The sequence below is a fragment of the Vombatus ursinus genome, unplaced genomic scaffold, assembly GCF_900497805.2.
Source record: "Vombatus ursinus unplaced genomic scaffold, bare-nosed wombat genome assembly UNPS02014841.1, whole genome shotgun sequence".
NCBI classification, from domain to species: Eukaryota; Metazoa; Chordata; class Mammalia; order Diprotodontia; family Vombatidae; genus Vombatus; species Vombatus ursinus.
The window spans coordinates 4,458,122-4,467,560 of NW_020954619.1; the positions used below are offsets into that span (position 1 = coordinate 4,458,122).

Sequence of the window (9,439 nt, forward strand, 5' to 3'; positions counted from 1 at the left end):
AAGCCCCAAAAAATAAGAAAAGGAAAAAAGAGACATTCTAACGTTTTTAAAAGTGTACGGAGAACAGAAGAAGATTCAGAAGGAAAAATAGACAAGCAAAAGAGTTTTGAAAGTAATGCTGAATTTATTATATACTTTACACAACATAAGTGCTACAGAAAACAAATTCACAGTATTCTTTTGGGATTCTTCTTTTTATGTGGAAATATTCATTTTTGTTGGGTGTTTATTTTATTTAGGATAAAAATATTTTTTTAAAAAAGGAAGTTCCTCTTCCTCATCCAACCCATCCTTGTTCCCCAGATTACCTCGTGACTACTGCAGTCACTCTGGAGTGTGGGCTCTGTGCTCTAAGATGCAGTAAGAGCCCCAACTCCCTTCTGATTTTAGGTGGGAAAGAGTATCTAATGAACTTAAAATATATATGTACCTAATAGTACATGTGTATAATTTATAAATAAATATACATACTTTGGGGGAGAGTGCTCAAAATTTACGAATAAGGGTATTCAGTCAAAAACGTTTGGAGATCACTGGTCTAATGTGATAAGGGTCTTAATGACAGTGAGTGGAAAGAAGGGTACATATGTGGGATGAGGAGACAGAACTCACAATAGCTGGCAAATGACTAGGTATGTATGATGAATGAAAGTGAGGAGTTGAGGATGACACTGATATTGTGAACCTCTGTGACTGTAAGGACACAGGTGCCCTTAAAGGTAAGGCAAGGGTAAAGAAGAAGAAAAGTTCAGAACAAGTCATTTTGGAGAAAAGGTAAGATTCTGTTTTGGATATGCTGAGTCAAGATGTCTAATATAGCCTAAAGCAATGAATCTAATATTGAGAAGTTCAATTTTTTATATATGTTTATGCATGCTTTGCCTGTGATGCCAGGCAAGGTCTACTATCATCCCTCCAAATCATATCATATACATTATTTGTCCACTTAGTCTGAACAGTCCCGACCAGATATTGAGGCCATAAAAAAAATCTGAGCACTGTAGAGAAACTCAGAGATCATACAATCAAACCTCTATTTTACAGATGAGGAAACCAAGGCCCAGAGGCATGTAAACTAGAATATAACAGTACTTATCAGGACACATGAATTGCCAAACCACAAACCATGAAATTTTGCAGTATGACTCAGTTTAGCCTTGTTTAAAAGCAACAACACAAGCCCATAAAATTTTCTACTAGCTTTTCTAACATTTCCCAAATTCCTATGTATCTAATGACAGTGAGCTTGAGAAGCTCACTGTAATTGTTAATCCAACCTATCTTGTTGCCATCTTACTTTAGAAAAGAAAAAAAGTTCACATTAGGAGTACATCCAGAATGTCCAAGCTACTAAACTCTGTTCAGAGGACCTTCAAGTCACAGCCGTTAGAGCTGGGGGAACTTAGATATATCCTCTAGTCTAACTCTCTCATTTTGTGGATGAATGATAAAACAACCGAGGTCTTAGAGAGGTCAAGTGACTTGCTTAATGCTCTCCGGTGGTAAGTAGCAGAGCTGGAATATGAACCCCCAAAATTCCATTGAGTTGTGTGATGTTCCCTTCAACATAGGTGGTTTATTTTCTATTTCTATGGCATTCAGCATCCTAGGACTGGAGAGATGAAAATCCTACTTCCTCAAGGCAATAAGAGTGCCCCTACCTATCACGATATATACATGATCCATATAGAAATATAATTTCTGTAAATGGAAATTGGTATGAGTCTTTACTAAATGTTTTGGAATTAGCATGGAACTCAAATCAAAAACCCACTACTAAAAAAAAAAAAAGCAAAAAATTAAAAAAAAAAACCCACTACTATATCAACATGATACTATTGGTGCAGTGAATGAATAAAAGAGATTATTTCACTGAACTGACCAGTGCTTCACTGACTTAAACTGTCACAACTCATTCTTAATTCTGAAATACATTTAACTATCCATTTTAGTGAGGAGACTACACCCAATCAGTTGCATAATTTCAAAGAAATGATGTCATCCACATGGGGTTTGGCGATATTTAACCTGGGATATTTCATTTTAGGAAGATATTTAATCCTCCTAAGAGCACTTAGAAGAGGACAGTAGCAGATATTTCTGTGTATTTTAAAGGCAGTTATGTGGAAAAGAGATTAGACTCACTCTCCTTGCCCCACAGGGCAATCTGCAAAGAACTCAAAGTGGCAAATTTTTGTTGTTATAAGGTGAAAAACTTCCTAACAATTAGAACTCTCCAAAAGTGACATGGGCTGCCTCTGGAGGTCAGGGGCTTCCTTTCGTTAAAGGTCTTTAGGCACAGCCTAGATGACCCTTTGGGAATGTTTAGAAGAGATTCCTGGTCAGTGGACTAGACGGTCTCTGAGTTTCTTTACAACCCTGAAATTCTTTAAGTTTGGACTTTGTAACCTTACCTCAAAATTATAAATAGCACAAGAAAGTCTGGAACACGCTACTCAGTGAAAGAATTTTTTCCTCTTCTTAGCTTTTTCCTGCTGTACCTGGAGAATAACCAAGGGCATTACCCAGTAGAAAGCCAATAATAACCAAATAGTGGAAAGGGTAGGAAAGAATCTTTAATTCTTTAAAAGATCAACAAAAACACCCTTCTCAGGATTTTTTGAAAATAAGAAATCTCTAAAAAAAATTGGTTTTATTTAGACTGTCAACCAACAAACATTATGAAACCCAAATCTTCAATCACTAGCAAGGTAATTGAAATATCCTTCTAAAAATCTGCTTACCATAGAATACAAAACAGCAGTTTTGACATGAGTTATGATTGCTTTATTCTGCTTTTTCCTTCATCCACTCTTTCTTAAACGCTCAGGTGACTAAGAGTATGCATTTGCAAGATGGTTTAGGTTAGAGATGTGACTTGTGCCCATGGGGCTAAGATCTAGCAAACTAACCCACATAAGATAATTGTTTTTGGAACTGGGGAGAGACATTAGAAATCTTCTAGTCCAACTCTTTGATTTTATACATGAGATTAGGCTCAGAGGGGTTAAGCGACTTTCCCACGTTCACACAGGTAGCAGGGAAGCAGAGCTAAGCTCTGAACCCATTGATGGAAATGGGAAACCCATTTCAAAGAAATGATGTCATCCACATGGGGTTTGGCGATATTTAACCTGGGATATTTCATCTTAGGAAGATATTTAATCCTCCTAAGAGCACTTAGAAGAGGACAGTAGCAGATATTTCTGTGTATTTTAAAGGCAGGTTATGTGGAAAAGAGATTAGACTCACTCTCCTTGCCCCACAGGGCAATCTGCAAAGAACTCAAAGTGGCAAATTTTTGTTGTTATAAGGTGAAAAACTTCCTAACAATTAGAACTCTCCAAAAGTGACACGGGCTGCCTCTGGAGGTCAGGGGCTTTCTTTCGTTAAAAGTCTTTAGGCACAGCCTAGATGACCCTTTGGGAATGTTTAGAAGAGATTCCTGGCTCCTATTCCCAAATTCTTTCTTTTATATTTTGGACCATGACAGAAGCCAGCCCCAACTGAACTAAACTGTATGGAAAGGATTTCTACCACACACTTATTCATTCATTCCACCCCCCAGCACAGTACCATCGAAGCTGTAGGTACTTAATAAATGAGAGTCAGTATGGTTTGGTAGGGTCCTAGGGTCACCTCTAGGTGGCACAGAGGATAGTGGTGCTGGACCCAAAATCAGGAAGATGTTCAAATCTGGCCTCAGATACTTAATAGCTGTGTGGCAAGTCATTAACCCTGTTTGCCTCAGTTCATTCATCTGCAAAATAACCTGGAGAAGGAAATAACAAACCACTCCAGTATCTTTGCCAAGAAAACCCCAAATGTGGTCTTGAAGAAGTAGACATGACTGAAATGACCAAACAAAAAATAGTCATCTCTGCCTCCAAATACTTGTATGACCTTGGGCAAGTTTTTTTTTTAACACTTCTCATTTTCCTTCTCTATAAAATGAAGGGATTAGACAAAGTCAACCTAGATCCCTAGAAGGGAACCACTAAACAGTCTAAAAGTTTGTTTCAAAATACTTTTTTTTTTTAATAGAGATATTCAAATTCTTAAGGAAAGGTAAAACTAAATGAGACTGTTTTCCTTATTGTTTTACACATGAAAAAATGAAACATTTACGAGAAAACCTTGTGGGAGGAGTATTTTACAATATGCACAATAGCTTCTGTTACTTCTTTAAAGTTTATAAATCACTTAACCCACAGAAGTCCAGCAAGGTAGATGGTACAAGTATCATGTTCCCCATTTCATAGATGAAGACACTGAGGCTCAGGGGGGTTCAAAAGACTTCCCCGTCCAGAGTTCCCCAGCTACTAAGACTGAAAGCCAAGCTTCAAGCTCAGATTTCCTGGATCCTACCACTGTCTCTTTCCATTGCCTCCCAATAGTGAATGATGAGTGGAATTAAATTGTCATATAATAAGTGGAAAACATATATCTGGTATATACATGGACAATGAGTCAGGTCCAAGGTTGAACAGAAGGATGAGAGTGGGCTGGACTGTGGGAAATTGTAAAGCTCCTATGCAGCTCCTATCCAGGGGTGGGGAACCTGCAGCCTGGAGGCCACATGTGGAACCTGAGGCAGATGACTTGCCCAGGATCACATGGCTAGTAAGTGTCTGAGGTTAGCTATGAACTCAAGTCCTCCTGACTCTGGGCCCAGAGCTCTATCCACAGCACTATGAGCTGTCTCATAACACTATAAGGCTTACCTACTAATCTGTTGCATCTATACTGGTGGAGAGAGCTTCCGGCACTTACCCAAATTGTAGAGCCTTCATATGATACAATATGTCACTATTATGTTATGAATTTTTGAAGAGAGGGATAAAATATTTGTCATAAAACACAACAGTCTCCAAAGATTGTAAATGAGTATCATTCACAGAACAGGCTGTAACAGGCCTATTACACCTTACTCCTTCACTCTATGTTCCAGCCAAACTGGCCAATTTGCTGTTCCCCATAAAAATCTTTCTAGGTCCCATCTCTTTGCCTTTGTCTAGACCATTCCCTCTGACACTTACTAGATGTGTGACCCTAGGCGAGTCACTTACCCCTGTTTTCCTCAGTTCCTCATTTGTAAAACATGCTGGAGAAGGACATGGTCAATCACTCTTGCATCTTTGCCAAGAAACCCTTCTGCCCCCTGCCCCCTCCAAAAACGGGGTTTACAAAGAGCCAGACACAACTGAAATGACTGAACAACAATAGGCTATTCTCTATGCAAAGGCTACAATCCTTCCTCACCTCCCTAACCTGAAATCCCTGACTCCTTTTACGGCTCAGCTCAGGGACCATCTCCTACAGGAAACCTATCCTGATCCCCCAATTGGCAGCACTTCCCTCAGAAGTTACTTTTTAATCTTCTTTGCATCTTGTTCTTGTATTTAATTTTCTGTGTATATACTGAGTTCTATGTACATATTGTCTACACACTGCCTTCTTATGGGCAAAGGGCACTTTTTTTTGTCTTAAATTACTTACAGGTGTTTAGTGCTTGCCAAATTGAATCAAACATAAAACAAATAAAGCATTATGGAGAATGGAAATAAAAGATGTCCTCAAAGGCACTGGAGATCAAAAAGATGGGCTGGCCACTGGGACGGTAATGGTGAGGAACAATCATGGGAGACTCATGTGCCCCACTTTTCCTCTCAGTCTTAAAAGTAATCAAGGAAGGCCCTCAGCACACTGGGTAGACCCCCTTGCAACTAACTAACCTGGGAAGGTGTGGACAAAAGTTACAAAGAATGAGAACTCTACACTATACAGGGAATAGTCATATCATGAGAAGATGGATTCACTTGGCTATTTGAGTGTACAGGAAATGCAACAGAAAAGGTGAGTCAGTCCTAGTTCTGCAATGATGTCCACTAAGTTTAAAAAAGACAAGGGAAATCTCCAACATGCTGGGTAGTGATCCATAGGAGAACATAATCAAGTCATACAAGAAAAAAAGGGCATGGACAGGGGTGCAATCTGCACTGTTGGAGGGAATACTCATATAGAGCAAACAACAGATTCATTGAAGCATTGAATCATACCTCCTCCAGCTTATAACACAATGCAAGGTACACAAAGTAGAGAGCTTCAGCATCCCTGTATTAATTCAGATTTATGTGTATGTGGTTGGTTTGCCAAATCTACATCCCAACTTTAACTTTTACTTGGTATATATTTACAGGTGTAGATGTTATTTCCCCAGAAATAATGTGAGCTCTTTACGGAAAAGGACTGTTTCACTTTTGTCTTTGTATCCCCAGTGTCAGCCCAGTGCCCAGAATACAATAGGTGCTTAATAAATGCTTCATTATGTTAGCCCATGTTCCTCAAACTGTGATGCAAGGAACTCTGAAGGAAAAGTTTGAGAATCACTGATATGGGCAATGCAATTCAGCAGCAACTACCTGATTGTCAGTTCATAGTTAACCACCTGACAGTTAAAGATCAGAATAACCAGTACCTGTTTCTCAGTTCCCCAGCAGGAAAAATAAATAAATAAAGGTGATTTGTGGAAGACAAGGGATTTCATACTGCTGAATACAAATGGCTGTGCAAAGTACTCTCAACCTGCAGAATGCTTTATGAACATTTTAAATGATTTTTCCTAAGACAGGAAAAACAATGATCAAAGTACTGACCAGATTGCAATTCTGTAAGCAACTGAACTGTGGCGGATTGTTATTGAATTTTTTCAAGTGGCCTCTTCTGCTAATTTTAAAAAGTCTCAAAGTCCTGAACCTCCTCCTCCCGTCCTTCTGATAATGTTATGGAACTTTGGGGGCTGTTGCAAGTTGAGCTTCCCGCAGAACTTCTAAAAGGCTGCCGCTTGAGAGCTCTGAAAATTCTCAAAGGTTATAAAAAATAACTCTTGACTGAGGCAGAGGAGAACTAGCGAGTTACACCAATGTGGGATCTGCTTCGGCTGCACTGTCACGGTCTATAACTGACGCCCTTAGCCTTTTAGGACTCTCTCTAGTCCCCTCTTGGGCGGGTCGGGGTCATAGCCTCTCCATTTCACTTGAAACCCTGAAATCCGGCACCAAAGCCAAGCCGCTGCGGGCGGGCAGAAAAACGCTAATCCCTGGAAGCTGGGGTAAAAGGGGCGGACACGAGCTAAGAAGAGCCAAGTCCACAAGGTTGGAAGTGGCCCCTTCTGGGGCTGGTAATCAGGAACAACAGAGTCCTCCAGGATGCAGGCGCCCTATCATCATCAATCAACGTGACAGGGAAAGGAACTGAACCCAATCATCGGACTGAGACTCCGACCTGCCGGGCTCCGGGATCCCCCAATGGGCAGAAGCTTCCAGCCAGTCCTAACCTAGCAACTGACCGGGAGGCTTCGGCCTCTCACTTGTCGGACATGTGCACTTAAACAAGGGTTCACACCCGTGCAACGTAGGTCCTGAGATGGGATACACACTCGGTCCAGCCACACGAATGTACAGTCAGCCATCAAGCATTCATGAAGCGCTTACTACGTGCCAGGCGCTATGCTAAGTGCTGGGGAAAGGCAAAAATGCAGTCGGTCCCTACTCTCAAAGAGCTCATATCCCAATGGGGAAGAAAACATGCAAGTAACTATAATCATACAAGAGTTATGCACAGTAGATGAAAGGTAGTATCGGAAGGAATGCAGTGGCACAGGCACAAAGAGGTGAGTCTCTGAAACACCGCCCCCTTGATCCCTCCCTCACTAAAGGTGTTCCCTCCACCCCCGCATGCCTGCGCACACTGGGACAGTCTCACGCGAGGCGAAGGCATCCCAGGCGCCCAGGACCTTTGCACGCTGCAATGGGAATGATACCTCGCAGTCTCTTCCCGGGGATGCAATGGGCCAGAGACTTCTTCCCCCACCCCACTGCCCCGTACCAAGCTCTGCGGTTCTTCTCGCCACCTTCCTGCATCCCTCTCCAAGCCCTCCTTTGCATCCGCAGGAAAAATAACCCAGATTTCTGGTTCTTGCATTCTTTTTGTTACCCCCCCTTCCCCTGGGCCCCTCGGTCTCCGGGCGAGAGAAGGAAAAGGCAGAAAGGCATAAGAAGGGAGAGAAGAAAGCGAACCGGAGCCGGGAGTTGCATCCGGCCCCTTTAAAAAGGCAGCTACCCGGCTCGGGAGCTGCCCTGCTGACAACCCCCTCTCAGCGCTTAAGCCCAGGGGAGCAGGGGGTGGGGTCTCGCTCTGCTGCTGCCCCTTACCTTGCATTGCCCTCGCTGTAGGTCGAGAGGTCTGGGTTGGGGGTGTGTGGGACAGGACGAGAGCCTCGGCCCCGGGCTGACACCAGCGCAGCACCGGGGCAGGACTTCCGAGCAGAGAAGAGGAGGAGGAGGAGGAGGACACGGAGGGGGAGGGCCCAGGCTTTGTGTCTGCCTCCAGCCCTCCCTTTACAAGTGCATTGGCGTCCCACAGGAGCTGAGGCTCCAAGCCCCGAGAGGGGATTGGGAGCGGGGGGGGGGGGGGGGGGGTGGAAGACGGGGGGGGAAAAGCGCCGGCGCGGCGCTAGGCCCCCCCCCCCCCACCCCGTCCTCCACACACACACCCCTCATCTCCTTCTCCGCCCCCCTTCCCCTCCTCACAGTCCCCACTAGTCCCTTCCTTGCCGAAGTGGAAAGCCACAGGGAGGAGGAACTGGGATCAGAAAGTTTATCTAATACCAGAGTCAACTTGGCTTCAAAATTCACGTCACGCATTGGCGCCGCCGTTTCTCCCAGAGGGTGGGCTAGACAAGCATTTCAATTCAGTTAGACAAACATTTATTAATGTTTTCAAGGTCCAGTGCTAGCCCTTCTTTGGAACACCCCCCCCCCCCGCCCCTTCCCGTTTTATCATTTGAAAAACTGAACACAAACATGCACATCCTTCTGGCAAACAAACAACCTAGAGAGCTTTCTGGAACTTTAAGGGAAGGTACAGAAAGGGCAAGTTATTCTTGGAACTGCTTCAGATCCCAGTATAGCTCTTGTCAATGTCCTGTCTTTGTTCTGGGTCCACTTTTTGGTTTTTTTTTTTAAGATGCTGCATCCTCTGGGGATAGGGACAGGGTCACGTTTCTCGGATTGTTGTTTCTCTTCGTCATGATTAAGGGATAGATGCTTCTACCCTAGATCTGTTTCCCCAGCAAACCTCAGCCATGCCAGACACACGGTTCGCTGAAAAAGGCAAAGAAAGCTTTAACTTGCTTTCCCAGGCTGTGAGAGAAACCTTTGAAAATTCCATTTTATGGATCGTGGAAATACGAGGAAGTAGTAAGCAATTGGACCAGAACGTTATCAGGAAATAGTAAACACCTTTTGTAATCCAGGGCTGTTCACCGAGATTCAGCTCTGTTTTTCTTGCCCTCAGTGCCTTTTAGGAATTGGAAACATTCTAGTTAGTTACTGTAGGATTCAATATCGCAAAGGTGCGTGAAAAGATAATCTTCCAT

The 9,439-nt window shown here is 43.0% G+C and overlaps 1 protein-coding gene across 6 annotated transcripts in view; it reads right to left on the bottom strand.

Annotated features, from left to right (window-relative positions):
- RIN2 (Ras and Rab interactor 2) overlaps window positions 1–8,383 on the bottom strand; it is a 239,999-nt gene extending 231,616 nt beyond the window's left edge. For all 6 annotated transcript variants that reach the window (XM_027840326.1, XM_027840328.1, XM_027840322.1 and 3 more), the window contains exon 1: window positions 8,214–8,383. The gene's annotated coding sequence lies outside the window, so the exon portion shown is untranslated. The remainder of the gene's footprint in view (window positions 1–8,213) is intronic.
- Between the last annotated feature and the right edge of the window lie 1,056 nt (window positions 8,384–9,439).